The sequence below is a fragment of the Phoenix dactylifera genome, chromosome 2 (genome assembly GCF_051530095.1).
Source record: "Phoenix dactylifera cultivar Ajwa chromosome 2, Ajwa_hap1_PhDact_Kaust_v1.1, whole genome shotgun sequence".
In the NCBI taxonomy this organism is placed as follows: Eukaryota; Viridiplantae; Streptophyta; class Magnoliopsida; order Arecales; family Arecaceae; genus Phoenix; species Phoenix dactylifera.
Window position 1 is genome coordinate 37,965,433 of NC_143191.1, and position 9,723 is coordinate 37,975,155.

Genomic DNA, 9,723 nt, shown 5'->3' on the forward strand with positions numbered 1-9,723 from the left:
ACCCTCTCCCTGCTCCTGATCTTCTATCTTCAGCTGCTGTTGTCGGGGAGTTGGAGCTTCCTTCCAGGCGTTCTTAGGGGCTTTCTACTAGCTTTTGTGTCGCCCGCTGATTTCTTCTTCCGGCGGACATTCTTCTTCTCTGCCCGTCCATCTTTTTCCGGCAAGCTTTCGGGTAGACATTTTATCCCTCCTTTTGGTCGCTCGGAGAGTCTTTCGTCTTCCCCTTCCCCTTTTTTCATAATCTTAAGGCCAAGGCAATGGACTCGCCGACGAGGGCGTCGATGTTCGATGTAGGTCTATCACGAGCTCCGGCCTCTTTCGAGGTGGAAGAGGTTGAACTTGAGGTGGGCCCGAGCCCATACAGAACAGGCTCGCTCATGACTGACGAGGATCTGGGCTCGGTTCGAGCCCGATTCTTTATTCCTCCGGAGTTTGTTCTTGAACTCCCGGACCTCGGAGGCCGAGTCACCAACCCACCTATCGGTTGGGTCGGAGTGTACGTAGATACACTTCAAGCAGGGCTGAGGTTTCCTCTGCATGGATTTGTGGGTGAGCTTCTGATGGCGTATGGCCTGGTGCCTGCGTAGCTTGCCCCGAATTCATGGAGGCTGATCATCGGCTTCCTCGCCCTCTGCTTGGCATACAGCTTGCCCCCCTTAGTGAATGTCTTCAAAAGTTGCTTTATATTAAAAGGCAACCCTGTAGATAAGTATTTCTTCCCTCGTGGAGGCCGTAAGCTATTTGGGGGCCTGCCTACTTCCATCCACAGGTGGAAGGATAATTTTTTCTATATCTCCTCCGAGCAATCGTGGGGATTTAATCCGACCTGTAGCTTTCCACTAGCCTCAGTAAACAATAGGCACCCGCAATTGTCGTAGTCCGAGCAGAAGACTTTGGATAGCTTGCTCGGACTGAAAGAAACTCCTCGGCTCCCCGACTTGCTCAGCGAGGAGGCCCTAGTAAATCTTGGCTTGAGCCTGGCTTGTCTTAAGGGTAAGAATAATTTGATTTTTCCTTCTTCCCTTTTATGTCGGGGATACTGATAAGACTTTTTGTCTGCAGATATTGCAGGGATGATCTTCAACACCAAGACGCTGATGGCCATATATAAGAAGAAGAGGGCGCCCCAAAGAGGTCCGTCTTGAAGGGAAGCCAAAGAAAGCGAGAGTCGCCTCTGGCCTCGAGATCGAGCGGGGAGAGCCTAAGGTTGTCGCTCCTGCTCTAGCCGGGGGCCCGCATAAGAGGCCAAGGTGCCCCAGTCGACAACTGGGGGAGATCTCCCTGTTCAAATGGCGGTCACACCTGCTGACCAAGTTCTGGAGGTCGCAGCTATTGCCCATCCATCCGGACCGGATCCCGAGCTGGGGTGTGGGCCCGGGACTTCGGTCCCTCCCACTATTTTATCATGTGCTGAGGTTGCAGCCTTCTCTAAGGTTTTGGCCTTAGCGAGGATCGCGCCAATATTTTTTGAGTTCTGCAGGGAACAACCACGGCGCACACCCAAGGGCAATTCAGCCCTCGGGTCCGAGGAGGTTGCTTACATTAGTCACAGGAGTACCTCGCTAAACCGGCGGAAGGGGCCGCTGCTGCTATGGTCCAAAGTTTCGATAATTGTTGTCTCCAAGTTCAGCAGTTCTGCCTCGGAGTCGACCTCAGCGGCCTTGAACCAGACCTGGACGAAGCTGATGAGACAGGTGAGGGCGTTGTGGACGCCACTGCTGAGGCTAGGCTGGAGACTGCCCCCAAGGCTACCAATGGGGTGGAATCATCAGTCGTTCCTGATGCCGGCGCTGGAGCTGAAGACACTGAAGCAGGCGAGGACGGCGCTCCCGAGGTCGCAACCGAGCCGGAGGCCGTAGCCGACACTAATGTGGAGGTCGTCCACATCGACTAGTTTTCATTTTTATTCTTGTAAGGCTGGTCATTTAGGCACTTTGTAATTCTCCCGATCACGAGATCGGCTATCCTTGTATTCGGCCTTCGGCCTTTTCTACCAATAAAATTTCTTCTCTTTTACTTAGTATTTGAGTTTGTTTTTGCTCCATGTTCGGACATCAAGATCCGAATTCTGGAACCCATATCTGGGCTTATTGCATTTAGTACTTGTAGAAATCTCCGGGTTCGATACTCTTCCAACTAAAAAAAATGTCTTACATAAGGCGAGCTCGTAGCTCTTCATTCAGTAGTGTGGGCCGCTTTAGAGCCTTGCCCAGGAGAGCGAAATCAGAGAAGGAAAACAACTGTAGATTAGCTTAAGGATAGAAGCCCGCCGAGGGCTTTCGTTAACTCAGGAGTATAGGTGAGTTCGGGGGTAAGTATTCACCCGAGAGCAGAAATCTGCTCGAGGGCTGAAACCAACTCGAGACTTAAAAATCCACCCGAGGGCCGAAGCCAATTCGGGAATAATAGGTCTGGGGATAAACATCTACCCGAGAGTAGAAATCCACTCAAGGGCCGAAGCCAATTCGAGAATAATAGGTTCGGGGATAAACATCTACCCGAGACTAGAAATTCAATCAAGGGCCGAAGCCAATTCGGAAATAATAAGTTCGGACATAAACAATTACCCAAGAGTAGAAATCCACTCGAGGGCCAAGGCCAACTCGAGATTTAGAAATCTACCTGAGGGGCCGAAGCCACCTTGGAAATAATAAGCTCGGGGCTAAACATCCATCCAAGGGTAGAAATCCACTCGAGAGCCGAGGCCAACTCAAGATTTAGAAATCCACCCGAGGGGCCGAAGCCACCTCGGGAATAATAAGCTCGGGGATAAACATCCACCCGAGGGTAGAAATCCACTTAAGTGCCGAGGCCGATTCGAGCTTTAGAAATCCACCCGAGGGGTCGAAACCACCTCGGAAATAATAAGCTCGAGGATAAACATCCATCCGAGGGTAAAAATCTACTCGAGGGCCGAGGCCAACTCGAGATTTAGAAATCCACTCGAGGGCCGAGGCCAACTCGAGATTTAGAAATCCATCCAAGAGGCCGAAGTCATCTCGAAAATAATAAGCTCGAGGGTAAACATCCACCTAAGGTTAGAAATTCACTCGAGGGCCGAGGCCAACTCGAGATTTAGAAATCCACCCGACGGGCCAAAGCCACCTCGAAAATAATAAGCTCGGAGATAAACATCCACCTGAGGGTAGAAATCCACTCGAAGGTCGAGGCCAGCTCGAGATTTAGAAATCCACCCGAGGGGTCGAAGCCACCTCGGGAATAATAAGCTCGAGAATAAACATCCACCCGATAGTAAAAATCCACTCGATGGTCAAGGCCAACTCGAGATTTAGAAATCCATCCGAGGGGCCGAAGACATCTCGAAAATAATAAGCTCGAAAATAAATATCCATCCGAGGGTAGAAATCTACTCGAGGGCCGAGGCCAACTCGAGATTTAGAAATCTGCCCCAGGGGCTGAAGCTACCTCAGGAATAATAAGCTCGGAGATAAACATCCACCCGAGGGTAGAAATCCACTCAAGGGCCAAGACCAACTAGAGATTTAGAAATCCACCTGAGAGGCCAAAGCCACCTCGGAAATAATAAGCTCCGGAATAAACATCCACCGAAGGTAGAAATCCACTCCAGGGCCGAGGTCAACTCGAGATTTAGAAATCCACCCGAGGGGCCGAAGCCACCTCGGGCATAATAAACTCGGGGATAAACATCCACCCGAGGGTGGAAATCCACTCGAGGGTCGAGGCTGACTCGAGATTTAGAAATTCACCCGAGGGGCCGAAGCCACCTCGAAAATAATAAGCTCGGGGATAAACATCCATCCGATTGTAGAAATCTACTCGAGGGCCGAGGCCGACTCGAGATTTAGAAATCCACCCGAAGGGTCGAAGCCACCTCAGGAATAATAAGCTCGGGGATAAACATCCACCCGAGAGTCTTGCAGACAGGGGTGCTCTTCCTCGGCTTCTCGTTGATGCCGCAAGGCATCCCGAGCCGAGCTCAAAGGATGATTTTGTAGATGCCCCCTACTCAGATCAGGGGTCTGCATGTAGATTCCTGCGGAGGGGGGTGCTCTTCCTCGGCTCCCCGTTGATGTCGCAGGGCATCCCGAGTCGAGCTCAAGGGATGACTTTGTAGATGCCCCCCACTCAGATCAGGGGCCCGCTTGTAGGTTCCTGCGGAGGGAGGTGCTCTTCCTTGGCTCCCCGTTGACGCCGCAAGGCATCCCAAGCCGAGCTCAAAGGATAACTTTGTAATTGCCCCCCACTCAGATCAGGGGCCTGCTTGTAGGTTTCTGCGGAGGGGGTGCTCTTCCTCAGCTCTCCGTTGACGCTGTAGCGCATGCGGAGCCGAGGTCAAGGGATGACTTTGTAGATGCCCCCTACTCAGATCCGGAGCCCGCTTGTAGGTTCCTGCAGAGGAGGGGTGTCCTTTCTTGGTTCCCCGTTGACGCCGCAGGGCATCCCGAGCCGAGCTCAAGGTATGACTTTGTAGATGAAACCCGCAGTTGCCAGACCCTTGGGCTCTTGCTAAATCCTGCAGGGCGCCCCGAGTCAAGCTCCAGGGGCGACTTTATAAAGTCGTCGGCACATAACTCGAGCCGCCAGGACATCAAATGAGCACCGAGCTTCCTAGGACACTTCATAGACGCCTTGGAAAAATTCCGAAAGATAACTTCATTAGATTACGGTCTAAGGAAGAAAGCCCTGACCTGAAGGAGGCTAAGGTCCTTCCTTGGAGGAGTAATTTACATCTGGGATCACCAACCTCGGGCTGGTGAGCGTGGCCTCTTCTCGGCCCCTTGGGGCCAGGGCGGCATCAACATGAGACTCATAGGCGAGGTATTGATAATGCTCGCACTGCGGCGTCCGTCGTCGGGTCCGTCAGACGGTCCCGAAATCTGCCTATCAAGCTCCACTCTATTGGTTGACCCGCCCATGAACCGGCTCAGATGGCCTTGGCGAACGATTACTTCGATCTTATCATGAAGTTGATAGCAATCCTCTGTGTCGTGGCCGTGATCCTTATGGAAGCGGCAGTACTTGTCTAAACACTTTCGTGACTTGGATGGTCGCATAATCGAGGGAGATTGGAGGTGGCCGGAGCCCTCAATTTCTGTGAGGATTTCGGCCCGGGAAGACATAAGAGGAGTATACTCCTCAAAACTTTGGTGGGAGAGATATCTCCCGGACTTCCGAGGAGACTTGCCCCTCAATCGATGACACTCCTCATGAAGTTCTGCGACCTGATCCCAAAGCATTTGGATATGTTGCCCTATTTCCTCGACCTTCCTGTCAAGTTCAGTAGTTGATGAAACTACGGTAGGATGAAGGGTTTGAATAACCGTGGCCAGGGTTTGGACTTATTGGGCGAGCAGGTAAAACTGCTCTGGCTAGATTTGAGAGGTTTGGTCTGTAGGGGCGTGCGATGTAGGAGGTGGACTTTGAGAGAGCAGTCGGGCGCTGATTCCCAGCTGCTCGACGCGTTTGGGGCCCCTTGGCTCATTATTCTTGTGATCATGACTCAGTCCCTTTCTCTAGCGCCAAAAATGTTGTAGTTCAAATTTGGCCCAAGGGTGACCATGCTAATGGAGTCGAAGGAGCCGTCGGTGGCTGGAAAGAGAAGACAGGAGTTACCTCCTACGCGACAGCCGTGGACATGCACAAAGCCTCACCGGTGTTTCGTGAGGGCCCTCCGACGATCAAGTTAGAGTGGGATAAATTTGGTCCAGCCAAGCGTCCCTTAAAAATTTTCTGTCCGAGCTATTTATAGTCTCGATGGAGTGGCCCAGGTGGCGGAGGTACTGTCAGCCCTCATCATGAGGGGACGTGGCTCTGAGCCGGATGGCGTGTAGCTCAGGCTAGCTGGTGACGTGCGGTACAGCCCGTTCTTGAGAATGGTAGGGTGTTGACAATCACGGCAGGGTATAGCCGGAGTAGTCAAAGTATCGTCTGACTGTTGTTGGTCGGTTATGGAGACATGACACGGTAGTGTGGTGAAGTACGGCCACGTAGGTGGGCATAGGCCCGCACATGTGTGTGGTCGTTGGTGAGGGCGAACTCGTTAAGTAGTCGCGTCACGTATTTGACGAGGTCATCTTGGCGGGTGCTGGGAGTAGCTTGGCTTTTCAGATTCCTGATGAGAGTACAAAAGTGAAATTTTCATATTATCTTAATTAGTATTATAGCTAATCTTTATTAATAAAATTAATTAATTAATGTTTTATTATTGTTTGAGTGCAAGTAATTCAAGAGATTCAATAATGCTGGGTTTCAGCCCAATGCCTGTCAGCCCGAGCTCAACAAATTCTCCAGTGTCCGTGATGAGGCGACTCAACAGTTCCTAACCTAAAATTCCCATGTATCCACGACAACGAGCTGAAGCAAGTGATTTCCCAACATCTTCAAGTGTCCCCGAGCCGTCTCGAGAGTCCCAAAGCAATTCAATTGCTTCTCAAACCAAGTATCCGTTTCCCAGCAACTTCCCAACGTCAAAGTCTTCCAACCATCCGTGGCAACATTCCATCTCCTCTGTTTTGGAACAAACCCAACAGTCATCTTCTTCTCAGCTTCCCAACCGTCGCCACATTCCATCCGTTCGAGCCAGCGGCCGTGAGGAGCTTCCCAACGATCATCCACGTTTCCTTCATCCCATCGTCCGTGGCTTCCAACAAACAGATCTCATCTTCCCAACCGACCATGGATCTTCCAAGCATCGTGGCATATCATCCGCATCCAGCGAGGGAATCCGAAGCCAAACAGTCCGCGTTTCAGCCGCATTCCATTCTCCCCATCAGCCATCTGAGGAGTCTTCTAAATTTTCCAATGGTTTCGTCTATGTTTCAACATCTCAACGGCAGCGAGGGAAATCCAAAGCATCTCATCCGCATTCCGCCTCAGTAGCATTCCAGCTTCTGCGATCTCCCAAAGTCGATTCAACTTCTTTCATCCCGCATCTCAAGCAAACGAGGGAGGCCACGGGTTCTGCATTCAAATCCATGCGTTTCAGCTGCGACCCCGATCCGTATTCCCAGCCACACCTTCAACAAGCTTAAGGTGTCTATAAAAGGGGAGGGAGGACGGAGCAAAGAGGGGGAGGAGGACACGGAGCGAGGGACGGAAGAAGGAAACTATAGGTCTCCTAAACAACCGCAGTCCTTCTTCCGATTTTTTCTCAGCCGAGGGAGAGAGGAGAAGAGGACAGCAGGCCGTGCGACGAAGGAGGAGGAGGCCAAGGGAACCAGCAAGCAAAGCATCTCAACTCCTCTTCCGATCCATCTTCTCAGCCGGGCAAGAGAAGGAGGAGAAGCATCGGGAGGTGACAAGAAAAAAAAAGGAAAGAAAACAGAGCACTCTGTTTTCTTAAGAGGAGAAAAAAAAAGGGATTTATGTTTTATTTATTTATTCTATGCTAATCCCTTTTATAAAATTGCTTGCATCTCATATGGATAGCTAAATCTTTTTAAGCTAAGGCTAGGAAAAAGCCTAGCATTTTCTTCATGTATTTTCTTTAATCATCAATTGGATTTTAATATTTTTGATTTGATTTATGGTACAATAGATTGATAGAAATTATTTCAAACTTATATATTTTCTTTGATTTGTTATTTTTTCCGGGTATAACAGATGCTTAGAAATCCCTGTAGTTTAAAATAGAATTACTGTAATGCTGCCCATAAAATAGAAATCTATTTTATTATGATTAATAGATGATTTTAAGAAAAGCATGATTAAGTGCTAGGCTGAATCCTAATGCCTTAGTTATATTTTTGTCAATTTGAATATTATTTAGCCTTTAGTTTTTGTTCACTATCAAATTTCTGTGGATTCGATCTCGGACTCACCGAGAATATTACTTTGCTACACCCTATACTTGGGGTATTCTATATTTAATTTTTCTTTTTAAAAGAGCAAGATTAAAATCATAGCAAGTTTTTGGCGCCGTTGCCGGGGATTTGCAACGTGCGAACGAGAACAAGGCTGCAAATTTCAATTTTTAATTTCTAGTTCTTCAATTTTTTTTTATTTTTAACACGACTGAAATTTCAAATCTTTACAGATTCAAGGACGACAAAAAGCGGGACCAGTAACGAGGAAGATCACGATCAAATTTTTGGATTCCCAGAGTGAACGAACTCCGGTCGTGAGTATTTAAATTAATTTTCCTGTTTTGTTCATGCTAGTCCTATTTTTCCTAGATTAGAATTTTACTCTTGTTAAAAAAATTAAAAAAAAATTATTAATTAAAATAATAAAAAAATAAATAAATAAATAAATAAAAAGAAAAAAAAATTAGCTAGTTTGCTTGATCAACTATTCAAATGCAATTTAATGTCATGACATAAAATGTTAAAAATCTTCTTAATTGTTGCATATAGTATAAAGCATTTGCATAAAATAATCTAAGGGCTGAACCCATTAAAAAGATAAGGTCGGGATTTCATCACTCGTCCTTAGCCCAAAAATCATCCAAGTGCATAAATATCCTAAGCCTAATTAAAATCAACTAGACGTTGGCCCCTAAGGATATTCGAGCTCAATAGGACGAAGACCGCTGAAAGTTGCACCAATTTCGCTCTGTGGCCCGGTCGATGTCTAGGCAAGCTTTGTCCCTCTAAGTGATTGAAGGGAGACAGTTTCTGTTCGAGGAAAGTGGATTTTAAGTGGGACATTTGCTACACGCATCATGACCCCTCCATTTACCTGGGAGCTTATCTGGTCGACTAAGGTTACTAGACCGGATTGGAGGCTTAGGTGTCCTCTTCAAACCAGTTAGGAGCTGTCTAGAATTTTTAGGAAAACATTAGAAATTATTGGGGGATGTTTAATTTTAATTAAATTTTTGAAGGTGTTTGTTTATATCTCTTTAGGTGGTACTTGTACCAACAACAATATATATATATATAATAAATAAATAAATAATTCAGTTTATGCTATTGTGGGAGAGAGATAAAACGAATAGATTATTTCGAGTTGAATCAAGAGATAAAAATTTAATTGTTCAAAATTCAAATAATCAAATGGAAGATAATGGTAGTAATCAGGGAGATAATGAATTTCAAGATGACTTACCTATTAGAACGCTTCGTGATTATCTACAACCCACTAGGACCAGTACCCCATCCTGTATGGTTATTCCTACTGCTGCGGGAGCTTTTGACATGAAACCAGGAATAATCCAATTACTCCCAAAGTTTCACGGACTTGATTCTGAAAGTCCCTATTTGCATCTGAAAGAATTTGATGAAGTGTGTTCAACACTTCATTTCAATGATGTCACTGAATAGGTAGTTAAGCTTAAGTTATTTCCTTTTTCTTTAAAGAAAAAAGCTAAGTTATGGTTACACTCCTTAAGGCCTAGGACCATAGCTACCTAGCAAGAAATGACACGAGAATTTTTAAAGAAATTCTTCCCAACACATAAAACAAACACACTTAGAAGAAATATCATGAACTTCGCACAAAAAGATGGAGAAACATTTTTTCAGTGTTGGAAAAGATTTAAGGACCTTTTGCTTGCTTGCCCACATCATGGATATGAAATTTGGAGGGTCATTAGTTTCTTTTATGATGGTTTGTCCTCCAATATGAGACAATTTGTAGAAATGATGTGTAATGGTGAATTCATGAGTAAGGAACCAAATGAAGCCTGGGATTATTTTGATCTTTTAGCAGAAAATGCACAAGCTTGGGATACAACAGATAAAAATGAAAAATCTAAAATAGCACCTAATGCAAAAGGAGGAATATATCTTATTAAAGATG

General features: G+C 46.8%; 1 non-coding gene across 1 annotated transcript; it reads right to left on the bottom strand.

Annotated features, from left to right (window-relative positions):
• Positions 1-9,389: 9,389 nt before the first annotated feature.
• On the bottom strand, positions 9,390-9,496 carry LOC120104303 (small nucleolar RNA R71). Its single transcript, XR_005506757.1, has one exon. It is a non-coding gene; the product is annotated as a small nucleolar RNA R71 (small nucleolar RNA).
• Positions 9,497-9,723: the final 227 nt, after the last annotated feature.